The 14,656-nt window shown below is 49.7% G+C and overlaps 1 protein-coding gene across 4 annotated transcripts in view; it reads left to right on the forward strand.

Annotated features, from left to right (window-relative positions):
* Nucleotides 1-14,656, forward strand: part of CREB5 (cAMP responsive element binding protein 5) — a 616,745-nt gene that overhangs the window by 123,147 nt on the left and 478,942 nt on the right. The window contains exon 1 of one of the 4 annotated variants that reach the window (XM_056519875.1): nt 6,402-6,420. The exons of the other annotated variants lie outside the window; for them this stretch is intronic. The gene's annotated coding sequence lies outside the window, so the exon portion shown is untranslated. Of the gene's footprint in view, nt 1-6,401; nt 6,421-14,656 lie in introns of those variants that run through there. 4 annotated transcript variants of the gene reach the window in all.

Here is a 14,656-nt window from a genome sequence, read left to right on the forward strand (position 1 = left end):
GAGCTCCGCCAGGATATGGACTTTGTTCGCACGAGGCGGTTTCTCTCCCCGGCTCCTCTCTCCTCTGGTCCTCTGCAATCCGTTCCTGTGCCTCCCGCCGTGGAGGCTATGCAAGTTGACCGGTCTCGCTTGACACCTCAAGAGAGGACACAACGCCGCATGGAGAATCTGTGCCTGTACTGTGCCAGTACCGAACACTTCTTGAAGGATTGTCCTATCCGTCCTCCCCGCCTGGAAAGACGTACGCTGACTCCGCACAAAGGTGAGACAGTTTTTGATGTCAACTCTGCTTCTCCACGCCTTACTGTGCCTGTGCGGATATCTTCCTCTACCTCCTCCTTCTCTGCTATGGCCTTCTTGGATTCCGGATCTGCAGGAAATTTTATTTTGGCCTCTCTCATCAACAGGTTCAACATCCCTGTGACCAGTCTCGCCAGACCCCTCTACATCAATTCTGTTAACAATGAAAGATTGGACTGTACCGTGCGTTACCGCACGGAACCTCTCCTAATGTGCATCGGACCTCATCATGAAAAAATTGAATTTTTGGTCCTCTCCAACTGCACTTCTGAAATTCTTCTTGGATTACCGTGGCTTCAACGCCATTCCCCAACCCTTGATTGGTCCACAGGAGAAATCAAGAACTGGGGTACTTCTTGTCTCAAGGACTGTCTTAAACCAGTTCCCAGTACTCCCTGCCGTGACCCTGTGGTTCCCCCTGTATCCGGTCTTCCTAAGGCTTATATGGACTATGCTGACGTCTTTTGCAAGAAGCAAGCTGAGACTTTACCCCCTCACAGGCCTTATGACTGTCCTATTGACCTCCTCCCGGGTACTACTCCACCCCGGGGCAGAATCTATCCTCTGTCTGCTCCAGAGACTCTTGCCATGTCAGAGTACATCCAGGAAAATTTAAAAAAGGGCTTTATCCGCAAATCCTCCTCTCCTGCCGGAGCTGGATTTTTTTTTGTGTCCAAAAAAGATGGCTCCCTACGCCCTTGCATTGACTACCGCGGACTTAATAAAATCACGGTAAAAAAACGCTACCCCTTACCTCTTATCTCGGAACTCTTTGATCGCCTACAAGGTGCCCACATCTTTACCAAACTGGACTTAAGGGGGGCTTATAACCTCATCCGCATCAGGGAGGGGGACGAATGGAAGACTGCATTTAACACCAGAGATGGACACTTTGAGTATCTGGTCATGCCCTTTGGCCTGTGCAACGCCCCTGCCGTCTTCCAAGACTTTGTTAATGACATTTTTCGTGATCTCTTATATTCCTGTGTTGTGGTTTATCTGGACGATATTCTGATTTTTTCTGCCAACTTAGAAGAACACCGCCAGCATGTCCGCATGGTTCTTCAGAGACTTCGGGACAATCAACTTTATGCCAAAATGGAGAAATGTCTCTTTGAATGTCAATCTCTTCCTTTCCTAGGATACTTGGTCTCTGGTCAGGGACTACAAATGGACCCAGATAAACTCTCTGCCGTCTTAGATTGGCCACGCCCCTCCGGACTCCGTGCTATCCAACGTTTTTTGGGGTTTGCCAATTATTAAAGACAATTTATTCCACACTTTTCCACTATTGTGGCTCCTATCGTGGCTTTAACCAAGAAAAATGCCAATCCCAAGTCCTGGTCTCCACAAGCGGAAGACGCATTTAAACATCTCAAGTCTGCCTTTTCTTCTGCTCCCGTGCTCTCCAGACCTGACCCATCTAAACCCTTCCTATTGGAGGTAGATGCCTCCTCAGTGGGAGCTGGAGCTGTCCTTCTACAAAAAAATTCTTCCGGGCATGCTGTTACTTGTGGGGTTTTTTCTAGGACCTTCTCTCCAGCGGAGAGAAATTACTCCATCGCCAGGCCAGGTGGTCGTTGTTCTTTGCCCGTTTTAACTTTGAAATTCATTTTCGCCCTGCTGACAAGAACATTAGGGCCGATGCCCTCTCTCGTTCTTCTGATGCCTCTGAAGTAGAGGTCTCTCCGCAACACATCATTCCTCCGGACTGTCTGATCTCCACTTCTCCTGCCTCCATCAGGCAAACTCCTCCAGGGAAGACCTTCGTTTCTCCACGCCAGCGTCTCGGGATTCTCAAATGGGGACACTCCTCCCATCTCGCAGGCCATGCGGGCATCAAAAAATCCTTGCAACTCATCTCTCGTTTTTATTGGTGGCCGACTCTGGAGACGGATGTTGTTGATTTTGTGCGGGCCTGTACTGTCTGTGCCCGTGATAAGACTCCTCGCCAGAAGCCTGCTGGCCTCCTTCATCCTCTGCCCGTTCCCGAACAGCCTTGGTCACAGATTGGTATGGACTTTATTACAGACTTGCCCTCATCCCGTGGCAACACAGTTGTTTGGGTGGTCGTTGATCGATTTTCCAAGATGGCACATTTTATTCTGTTACGCCTAGCGCTCCGGGTCCCCGCTCCTCCCCGGAGCGCTCACGGCGTCTCTCTCCCTGCAGCGCCCCGGTCAGTCCCGCTGTCCGGGAGCGCTGCACTGTCTTGGCCGTCGGGGATGCGATTCGCACAGCGGGACGCGCCCGCTCGCGAATCGCATCCCAGGTCACTTACCCGTCCCGGTCCCCTGCTGTCATGCGCTGGCATGCGCGGCTCCGCTCTCTAGGGCGCGCGCGCGCGCCAGCGCTCTGAGACTTAAAGGGCCAGTGCACCAATGATTGGTGCCTGGCCCAATTAGCTTAATTGGCTTCCACCTGCTCCCAGACTATATCTGCTCACTGCCCCTGCACTCCCTTGCCGGATCTTGTTGCCTTGTGCCAGTGAAAGCGTTTAGTGTTGTCCAAGCCTGTGTTACCTGAACTTTTGCTATCCATCTTGACTACGAACCTTGCCGCCTGCCCCGACCTTCTGCTACGTCTGACCTTGCCTCTGCCTAGTCCTTCTGTACCACGCCTTCTCAGCAGTCAGCGAGGTTGAGCCGTTGCTAGTGGATACGACCTGGTTGCTACTGCCGCAGCAATACCATCCCGCTTTGCGGCGGGCTCTGGTGAACACCAGTAGCCTCTTAGAACCGGTCCACTAGCACGGTCCACGCCAATCCCTCGCTGACACAGAGGATCCACTACCTGTGAGCCGAATCGTGACTTATTCCTCTTCCTGGTCTTCCTTCAGCGCCTCAGTTGGCAAAGCAATTTTTTGTACACATTTTTCACCTTCATGGATTGCCCACGCATATCGTCTCGGATAGAGGCGTCCAATTCGTGTCTAAATTCTGGAGGGCCCTCTGTAAACAGCTCAAGATTAAATTAAACTTCTCTTCTTCTTATCATCCCCAATCCAATGGGCAAGTAGAAAGAATTAATCAGGTCCTGGGTGACTATTTACGGCATTTTGTTTCCTCCCGCCAGGATGACTGGGCAGATCTTCTACCAAGGGCCGAATTCTCATACAACTTCAGAGTCTCCGAATCTTCTGCTAAGTCCCCATTTTTCGTGGTGTATGGCCGTCACCCTCTTCCCCCCCCCCCCCCCCCTCCCTACTCCCTTGCCCTCTGGTTTGCCCGCTGTGGATGAAGTGACTCGTGATCTTTCCACCATATGGAAAGAGACCCAAAATTCTCTTTTACAGGCTTCATCCCGGATGAAAAGATTTGCCGATAAGAAAAGAAGAACTCCCCCCATTTTTGCTCCCGGAGACAAGGTATGGCTCTCTGCTAAATATGTCCGCTTTCGTGTCCCCAGTTACAAACTGGGACCACGCTATCTTGGTCCTTTCAAAGTCTTGTGCCAGATCAACCCTGTCTCTTACAAACTCCTTCTTCCTCCTTCTCTTCGTATTCCCAATGCCTTCCATGTCTCTCTCCTTAAACCACTCATCATTAACCGCTTCTCTCCCAAACTTGTTTCTCCCACTCCTGTATCCGGTTCTTCTGACGTCTTCTCCGTGAAGGAGATTCTGGCCTCCAAGACAGTCAGAGGAAAAAAAAATTTTTGGGTGGATTGGGAAGGCTGTGGTCCAGAAGAGAGATCCTGGGAACCTGAGGACAACATCCTAGACAAAAGTCTTATTCTCAGGTTCTCAGGCTCCAAGAAGAGGGGGAGACCCAAGGGGGGGGGGGGTACTGTTACGCCGAGCGCTCCGGGTCCCCGCTCCTCCCCGGAGCGCTCGCAACTTCCTCGCATTTGCAGCGCCCCGGTCAGACCTGCTGACCGGGTGCGCTGCAATGTCTCTCTCAGCCGGGATGCGATTCGCGATGCGGGAGGCGCCCGCTTGCGATGCGCATCCCGGCTCCCGTACCTGACTCGCTCCCCGTCGGTCTTGTCCCGGCGCGCGCGGCCCCGCTCCTTAGGGCGCGCGCGCCGGGTCTCTGCAATTTAAAGGGCCACTGCGCCACTGATTGGCGCAGCAGGCTTAATTAGTGTATTCACCTGTGCACTCCCTATTTATACATCACTTCCCCTGCACTCCCTTGCCGGATCTTGTTGCCATTGTGCCAGTGAAAGCGTTTCCTTGTGTGTTCCTAGCCTGTGTTCCAGACCTCCTGCCGTTGCCCCTGACTACGATCCTTGCTGCCTGCCCTGACCTTCTGCTATGTCCGACCTTGCTCTTGTCTACTCCCTTGTACCGCGCCTATCTTCAGCAGTCAGAGAGATTGAGCCGTTGCTGGTGGATACGACCTGGTTGCTACCGCCGCTGCAAGACCATCCCGCTTTGCGGCGGGCTCTGGTGAATACCAGTAGCAACTTAGAACCGGTCCACCAACACGGTCCACGCCAATCCCTCTCTGGCACAGAGGATCCACCTCCAGCCAGCCGAATCGTGACAAGCTCATTATAAATGATTACATTTCTCTGTTAGATCATAAACATATATATAACGTTTAAAGGGGTTATCCAGGAAAAAACTTTTTTTTATATATCAACTGGCTCCAGAAAGTTAAACAGATTAGTAAATTACTTCTATTAAAAAATCTTAATCCTTTCAGTACTTATGAGCTGCTGAAGTTGAGTTGTTGTTTTCTGTCTAAGTGCTCTCTGAAGAAGCGTGTCTTGGGAGCTGTCCAGAGTAGAAGCAAATTCCCATAGCAAACCTATTCTGCTCTGTGCAGTTCCTGAGACAAGCAGAGATGTCAGCAGAGAGCACTCTTTCCAGACAGATAAGAACAACTCAACTTCAGCAGCTGATTATTGGAAGGATTAAGATTTTTTAATAGAAGTAATTTACAAATCTGTTTTAACTTTATGAAGCCAGTTGATCTAAACAATTTTTTTTTCCCGGAATACCCCTTTAAATCTGTTAAAGTTACAGCCAACTGTGGCCTTAGATGAGTTATCTAGCCTTTAAAGGGTTACTCTGGTGAAAAACTTTTTTTTTTTTTTAATCAACTGGTGCCAGAAAGTTAAACAGATTTGTAAATTACTTCTATTAAAAAGTCTTAATCCTTCCTGTACTTATTAGCTGCTGAATACTACAGTGGAAATTCTTTTCCATTTGAAACACAGAGCTGTCTGCTGACATTATGAGCACAGTGCTCTCTGCTGACATCTCTGTCCATTTTAGGAACCATCCACAGTAAAAGGAAATCCCCATAGCAAACATATGCTGTTCTGGACAGTTCCTAAAATGGACAGAGATGTCAGCAGAGAGCACTGTGCTCATGATGTCAGCAGACAGCTCTGTGTTTCAAAAAGAAAAGAATTTCCGCTTTAGTATTCAGCAGCTAATAAGTACAGGAAGGATTAAGATTTTTTAATAGAAGTAATTTACAAATCTGTTTAACTTTCTGGCCCCAGTTGATTTAAAAAAAAAAAAGTTTTTCACCGGAGTACCCCTTTAAAAACTGATGGCCTGTCAAAAGTGCAACAATGATGCAGCGTTTGGAGTCACTAATACAAATAGTACAGCAATTGCAAGTATGAGCTGATATGAACATCAAAGAGGCTGCAATGCTTACTGTACTGAGTGCCGTGACCGCTTCACACAGGAAATTGATAAGGGGCCATGAGTCCGACCCCTACCAAACTTATCCTGAGGATACACCATCAATGTTTTGGCTTTTTGAATGTTAGCTTTTCTGCAGGAATGGGAAATATACAGAGAGGGCTTGTGAATGTTAGATCAGTAGGGATTCCACTGATGGGAACACCATTAATCACAAGAAGGGGTCCTATGTGCCTTGTTTTAATGGAGCAGGGATCAAGCGTGCTGCATTTCAAATCTACGGGAGTCATAAGGATACCCAAGTAAACCATACCAGATAGTCTATGCCCAACAAATACAGAATCCTTAAACCTACAAAGAACATTTTCCTTTAGAATGGTTTCTGACTGGCCACGTGATAGCTAGCTGCTTAATAGATGACTCACAGGGATGTATTTAGAAGTCAGTAGATGACTGTCACAATGTGAGGTTGTGACATAACAACCAATCTCCCGACCTATACAGTGCTGCAGGTGAGGATATTTGTGTATTTGGCCAAGGTTGGGCCAAGTGTGAGTAGTTTAGAACAAACAGACAATTAACACTAGTCCTTTCACTATTATAATTCCTTAGAAATTGCTTTATATTCACTTGGTGTGTACACGCTCTCCCTTATTTTTGTTGTTCAAAGGGCATGAATTGCATTGTTTAGGTCTTGCTGTAAGGTGTACTGTGAAAGAGGATCCGTAATATATACTTAAAGTCAGAGTAAAGTGATCCCGCTGTATTATAAGCAGACCTTGAAGGAGTAGGATCAGACAGCTTTTTCTTCTTATTGTAGCATATAATTTTAGCATTAAATTACCTTCAGCATCAAGACAAAATAGTTTTGAGTTTAAAATGCCTCGATACAGGAGTTTTTCTTTCCTATGAGAGTTTACAACACTAGTAGCACTAATGCATATAAGGAGGGGACAGAATTTATATTTTTACAGATAAGGAAGCAATATAAAGAACTGTTTACATTTCATAAGCCTCCATGTTTGGCGTATGCTGAACTGACTGTGTATTGGGAGGACAGAACAAATACCCTAAATTTTGTCAGAAATGTATGGCCATCTAAAGGAGTTAACCTAAGATTATAACTTGCCACCAAGCCACAGGATATACCATAGCTCTTTGATCAGTGGGGATCCAGCCAACGGGCACCCTACTATCATAGGAATGGATGTCACGTGTCCCCTGAGTGAGTGAAGTGGGAGTCGAGCACTACCACTCCATCTTTTATTTCCTGAGACCAAGTGTCAAAGAGGCATTCCCAACCCCTGAAGTGCTAAGGGCTGAAAATGCCTCTTTGTTTCCTTTCACATCTATGATTCACTATCAGGGCTCAGCTTTCGGTGCCAAGCCCTGTGTATACAAATGGTGTGCCGTTGTGGCATTTGGAAACAGTGCTTGGCTTCCTGCTGATTGTCAATTTAGCAGGGATAGGGCCAGGAAGTGGGAGGTATTCCAGCTCTTATCACTTCAGGGGCTTGGAAACCCCTCTTTGACACTTGGCATCAGACATTAAAAGCATTATTCTATGTTATGGAAGCACAGACTGATTTATGAAAATTACCATATGTCTCCTTGTCCCAAAAGCTATGTAACAGTGTCAGCAGTTAAGTACATGAATTGCAGCTGATAGCGTTCCTTTAAGTCAGTTGTGGTCATGGCTCCAAGAGCCTAGAGTGGGAACTGTACAAACTGTATAATACTGACCGTACTTACCGACCTGGAAACAGGAGACCATCTAGAGGACCTAAGAGGGAAAACTAGCGGATGAGGTGTGCCCAATTACCGCGACCGTGGGTATGCCTGATAGAGGGCATACCCTAGTGGGAATTATGAGAAATGAGGGAGGGCTGGGTGGGTGACGCCAACGTAACACACGCCCCCAGATGTGGGAGAGGGGTGATTATATACCCCACGCCACTCCCACAAATAAAGCCAATTAGGCTTAACACTTGTGGTCATGGCTCCAAGAGCCTAGAGTGGGAACTGTACAAACTGTATAATACTGACCGTACTTACCGACCTGGAAACAGGAGACCATCTAGAGGACCTAAGAGGGAAAACTAGCGGATGAGGTGTGCCCAATTACCGCGATCGTGGGTATGCCTAATAGAGGGCAAAGAGTCGGAGGTAGGGTACAACTGAGTTTTATTTGAATTTACAGAGCCAACACTTTAAACACCCCCGCCATCTCGGTGGACGGGTCAGGGACGTAGCACTCGAAACAGCCAGAATTCCAGCACCCCAACTTCTTGATGACGTGTGCAGGGGCATTGTGTTTAGACGCTGCAGAGGCTGCTCCGATCCTAAACGAGTGACCTGAAATGCCACTAGGCTCGTGTCCCAGGACTCTGACAAGGGACCGCACGTGTTTGGTGAACTGTGAAGAGGAGAGTGCTGACCCATTGACCGGCAGAAGAGGGCTGTGCGCTGGCTGTCCAGGGAACGTGGAAAGGAGTTGTGTGAGGGCCAGGACCGGACACCATTGGTGAAAAGTGGGGAAATAGCGTATGGTGGCTCCCCATCTACAGGTTTTGGTGGAAGACAGAGTGAGTGCAAACCCTGCCCCGTGCGGTGATAGTTGGCTCAGGAGAAGACCCCGTGACCTTCGACCGCAGCGTGTGAACTCCCCCGGCCTCAAGAATCCGTAGAAGGCCAAGTAGATCGCTGCTTTGATGACAGTGCTGAGTCTGGGACCAAACAGGTGAGTGTCCAGGAGTGAGGACATGGATCGGAAAAGGTCGCCAGTGACTGGTGCACGGGAGGGTGGTTTGGGACGTGACAGGACAAGGATGCCTTTGAGTGCCGCCTTAATAGGGTTAGTGGACAGTAGAGAAAGTGCGTCGGGATGTGAGAAGGATCTATGGTGTTGTTACCCTGCTAAGTGAAGCTTGATGGTGTTGTGGGAGAGGTGAAGAGAAGAATGGCAGAAACCGACATAAGCAAGAGAGGAACGAACCGAAATTGTGGCAGGGAGACCTTGTTTGTGCATGAACGTGGAAAAAGAGGCTAGAGCTGCGTCATACGCCCGTTTGGTGCTGGGTGCAAGGGACTGTCTGATTAAAGAATTTGCCACTGTGATGAAGTCTGTTAGTCCATCTGGAGATACTGTGTTGAAGGAACTGGGACCCCGACGATGTCTGCTTCTGGGTGTACCTGAAAGAACAGCTTCATGTTACCTCGTGACAGAGCGTCAGCTGCTGTGTTTTTAGTACCCTCAATGTGCTCAACACAAAAGTGAAAATTGTGCTGAAGAGCGATCAAGACAAACTTCCTGACAAAACGCATGATATGCGGGGACTTAGAACGCCCTTTCCTTAAGATGTCTACTGTGGCCATGTTATCGCATCTGAAGCGGACAGTGGAGTTGACCCACGAATCACCCCATACGGCAGCGGCTGCTACTATTGGATAGATCTCAAATAAGGCCGAAGTTTCGTGAAAATTCGGGATAAGCAGTATGTCCTGAGGCCAAGGACTGGCCAGCCAGTGTGCGCCATGGAGAGTGGCGAAACCGACGGCTGAGGCGTCAGAAACCACGGAGGGGGATGTTTCCGTGGCTGAGGGGACAAAGAGCGAGATTCCGTTCCAGTTATTCAGGAAGTGACCCCACATGGCCAGGTCTGACATTGCCTCGCTGTCAATTCGAATGACATGCCTCTGCCCGGAAACTGAAGGAAGTAAGTCCAGGAGTCTGGATATGAATGACCTACCTTGCGGAATGATCCTCATCGCAAAGGCCATCATGCCTAGGAGGCTTTGGAGCTCCACCCTGGATACTGTGTGGCATTTTGTAATTTTTTGGATAACCTCACGGATCCTAGCCAGTTTCTCCTGGGGAAGCCTGGCTTGCATTTCCTCTGTGTCTAAGATGATGCCTAGGAAGGTGAGCTGAGTGGACGGGCCTTCGGTCTTATGGGGTGCGATTGGGACCCCAACTTCCTTGAACAGCCTCAGCAGTGACCTGAGATTAGAGGGACTGTGACCAGGGTGTTCCAGCAACAGGAATTCGTCCAGATAGTGGATAGTGTAGTGACAGTTGGAGACATGTTGTAAGCCCCAGTGTAAGGCCGTGGCTAGTTGATCAAAAAGCCAGGGGCTACTTTTGGCTCCAAAGGTGAGTTTAGTGGCAAAGTAATACTTGCCTGCCCATTTTACACCATGCCACTGCCACAGGTCTTGCTTGATGGGGAGAAGTTTGAAGGCGTCGGTAATGTCAGCTTTGGAGAGCCACGTGCCCCTGCCCAGCTGTAGTATGGCCTGTATGGCTTGATCGATAGTGGAATATTTCATACTGAACTGATCGGAAGGGATCAGTGCATTGATGCTAGGGATGTTAGAAGAGTAAGGCGCGGAGAGGTCATAGATTAACCTTCTTTTATTAGAAAACTTCCCAGTGGCTAGCCCCAACGGACTAACCCTCCAGACAGAAAAAGGGGGTACATCAAAAGGGCCGATCATAAAGCCTTTCAGAAGTTCGGTTTGTATTAATTCTGACACCACCGTGGGTTCAGCGAGTGCTGACTGAAGGTTAAGGCATTCATACGTGCTTTGAGGCAACGCGACCAACCCTGTGTGAAAGCCTTCGCGAAACCCCCCAACTAACCATCTGACCCAGCAGGGATCAGGGTGGCTGGCTAGAATGCGGGCCAGGGCGTCAACCCGCACCACGCCTAGTCACGCCTGGTTGCCTTTTTGAGAACAGATGGAGCTGGGGTGGGCCCGGAAACAGAGAAAACACACATGGAGAAGCTTGCAGTTGCTGTAGGTGCATGCAGAGAGGTTGAAATTGTTACATATCTGAGTCTTGCCCAGAAACCTGACCGGCCTACCTAGCCTGTCTAGAGCAGGAGAGTTCCTCTGACTGGGGCCTAAGGAGATATTTTGGCTCCTGTTGGTGCTTGTATCCGCCTGATCTTTGCTCAGGGGGCACCAATTAGTGGTGTGTGCAGTGACCCCGCACCAGCTGCAGGAGGGGGCTTTTAGACCTGCGAAATGCTCGCAGTAAAGTTCAGTGTCAACGGCTCCCCAGTTGGTCGTGTAATTGAATTGCTCGAAAGAAGCAGCTGCCTTAGCAGCAAAAGATTTGTGGTACTCGTAGAAAGTGGACCCTCCGTGTTTGTACGCCATTTGTGCGATCTTGTGGAGGTACAAATCAAGTTCCTCCCTGCGACTGGGACTAACTGAGCAAATGACGTCTCTATATAGCCCAAAGGCTATGACAAACTCGTTAATTGTTAGTTTCCTGTTAAGCCTGGCATCTTTGCTTTTGAAGGTGACAGCGAGATCGCCACAGGCAACGGTTTTGGTGTCATTGATGTCCGTGGTGGCTATCAGCAGAAGAGCCAAGTTGACATTCTTGCCCTCCAGAATGTCTTTTTTAATTGCTGCCGGGATAAAGTGTGCGGGTGTAACATTCGGGGGAGGCTGAAGCATACCTGAAGGCGGAGCCTGAGAGGTAGAAGCAACAGGAACAGCGGGGCCTGGGGCTGTGTCCGTGACCCTGGCGCGTTCCATGTCCTCTAGTCTATCCTGTAGCCCGGACACTGATGTGAGCACCTGGCTCATCATGGGGTGGAGCTGCGAAAGTGAAGCACTGGACGCTTGGTCCGATGCTGCTGCCTGCCTCGCCGGGGGGGCCCGGTCTGTGCCCAGCAGGTTGAACAGCTCCCCTTTCTTGGCTGAGGCCGGAAAGGGGGTGCCCCTCCTCCTGAGTTCCTGCATCAGTTTGGGGATTGTCCAGGTACGGTAGGAGGACATGCTACCCCGGTCCGAAGCTCTTGCTGGGGTCTCGGGGACGGAGAGGGTGTCCTCAATGTCAGAGGGTTGCGACATGCTGCGTCGGAACCTGTCCGGGCCAGTAACGGGTGCCGGTAGACAAAGTTGGATGCTAGTGAGAACAGGGATGGTACCTGAACAACTCTGGCTGCTATCTTGTAACACTGACCTGCTGTATCCTGAGTTGTGGGAATAGAGGGAGCCTGAATAGGCACGATCCGGCTCACGGCTGAGGGGATACACAGAGACAGACAACAAATAGTGAAAATGGGTGGCAGCTGAGTGCCTGACGTGATGAGTGCGTGACGTGGTGGGCTAAAAATGAGTTTCCCCCTATATATATATTTTTTTTTTTTTTTGGGGTGTGTCAGATAACGGATGACCCAGTGTTCGTGTGTGTCGAGTTGCGTTGTGCTGAAGCAAGTCAGGAACAACGGGCTACACCAAGGCCCCCACTGACGCGAACGGCCCAGGCTGAACGGGGGTGTCGGCCGCCCGAGGCCCTGGGCCGCGTCAGCGGCGGGTCCAGCGCGTGAAATGTGTTGGCCAAAATGATTGAATGTCGTGCAGAAGTGAGAACTGATGGCTATGTGAGAAGAAGTGAAATCAGTATATGCGTTTTTTTTTTTTTTTTTATATACCTCGAGCTGAAAGCTGAGAGGCGAAGCCACTTGTGGGGCTTAGGAACGACAGTGGAACCTGAAGGGTAAGACAAATACTATAGTCATTAATGATGAGGGACAGCATGTGCCTGGCCATAGGGCTGGTTCCCCCCTTTTTTTTTTTTGGAGAAGGAAGGGGGGGGGGGGCAGGTGTGATGACATGGTGGCCGAACCTGGGTGATGCCGACGCTCACGGCCCGACAGCCCAGACCCCGGGCGCCTCCCCCCCCCCCGCGGCACCCGACCATGCATAAGCACGCCGGGAGCTAGCAGGAAAGGGGGGAGAGCGCCCGGACCCGACTGTGGGATGGCACCCTGCGCACGTCCCGGCTGGCCCCCATGACAGGGATGGTGTGGCTCCGGGGAGTGGCGCCGCCCCCCTCAACGGCGGGGCCCCGCCCCCGCAGCCCGTGGCGCCGCAGAGCTGGGTGCAGGAACGGAGCCCCCCCCCCGTGGCGACGCGGCGCGGGGTGATGACGCGGGACGCCGGGACGCGTACTCTCGCCCTCTGTATTGTGGGAAGGAGTGACCGGAAGAGACGCCGACCGCCGGGGCGAATGGGGACCCCGCCCCCCGCAGCCCCACGCCGCAATCTGGAGCGTGGGACGGGATCCCCGAGCCCGGCAGCAGGCGCAACTCCACTCCCTCGGGACCGGGAACCGGGCGGGCCAGGTGAGCGGTGAGGGAACACGGGAAGGGGAAAACATGCAAGAAAAACCGGGGTACAAAAAACCTGGGGGAGCGCGAGGAGGCAAGCGACCCAGCTGGGGGTGAGCCTGCTCCGGCACTACGAACCCGGGCTGAACAACATAGAGCCACACTGGCACTTACCTAACCAACCTCTGCGAGGACGGGGGATAGAACCATTACACACTACCAACGACACTCCAGGGGGGGGGGACGTATGCACTAACACGGTAGACTACTAGAGAACTACCGCCAACGTAACACACGCCCCCAGATGTGGGAGAGGGGTGATTATATACCCCACGCCACTCCCACAAATAAAGCCAATTAGGCTTAACACTTGTTCCACAATCAATTGTTTTTCTTAAAAGTAGAGTATACACATAAAAACCACTACCCCGTACTAAAATAAACTTTGGGTTCCCCATTAAAGTATTTTGATCCCTATTCTCCTGTACAAGTATACCTCTTCAGACAGCAAGCTGGTTACTGCTACCACCTGACCGCCAAGCTAAAAAAGTGCCCTGCATACCCAAAAATGTTCTTATTGGTGGTTTACTTGGATCTTCTTTAAAGCATGCTTGACCAAAGCTGTCACGCTGCCTAGTATTGGTAAATACAGGCGAGAGAGACAAGGCAGGGAAACACAGCAAGCATTTAATAGGAGTAAAGGGAGGACAAAATGTGGTTTCTTAACTGCTAAGTGACAACATTATAGAGGAGTGTGCAGTAGAAATGAAGGGTAAATAACAGTGGGGGAGAGGATCAAAAACAGTCTTAGGCCAGGTTCACACCATTGAATCCCTGGCCACAATAAACTGCTCTGCCCAGAAATGTATTGCCGTCTATGAGGATGGTAATGCTGTCCACATGATCCTAGCACTGCCCTCATGGTCCTAGTGTTGCCCCCAGCCAATGATTCTATGGTGTGAACCCGGCTTAATTGTAAGACAGTGTAAACTAAGACTAGACAGCCATATAAAGCGCCAGATTTTGAACAATATCTCCGACTGTTTGATAAGCTGGCACATTTTTATACTGTCTAGTCAAAGTTTGCACCAACTAAGTGGCTTTGTTTTATGCCAAAAATGTGTGAAAAAAAGGTGGCATGTCATTTAAGCCATGTCCCTTTACAGAAGTAACTTGAACTTTCAGCAATCTATGGCCCTTCATCTGTAAAGTGTCTTGACAGTTTTGATTGCCATGGGATCTTTACAGGGGTGAAGATTAAAAGTGGCGCCTTTTGCAAAGAATACATATTTTGGGTATAGAATATACTGAACAATCAATGTAATCTTGGGAACACTCTCTACTATACATCAGTCCTTTTATAACCTTAATGGGCCACCTTGATCAAATGTAAGAAACCTCCCTCTGTTGCCCCTAGCAACCAATCACAATGCAGCTTTCATTTTACCAGAAACGTTTAAGAAATGAAATCTGAGCTCTGATTGGTTGCTACGGGCAACTAAAACCGTATTTGTTTTGGACAATTTTGATAAATCTTCCCCGTTCTTCCATTGATTTTAGTAAATACTCTTTTATATACTAAACATTAGATTTTACATTTCATGGAATGTTGTGC

The sequence above is a fragment of the Hyla sarda genome, chromosome 5, assembly GCF_029499605.1.
Source record: "Hyla sarda isolate aHylSar1 chromosome 5, aHylSar1.hap1, whole genome shotgun sequence".
In the NCBI taxonomy this organism is placed as follows: domain Eukaryota; kingdom Metazoa; phylum Chordata; class Amphibia; order Anura; family Hylidae; genus Hyla; species Hyla sarda.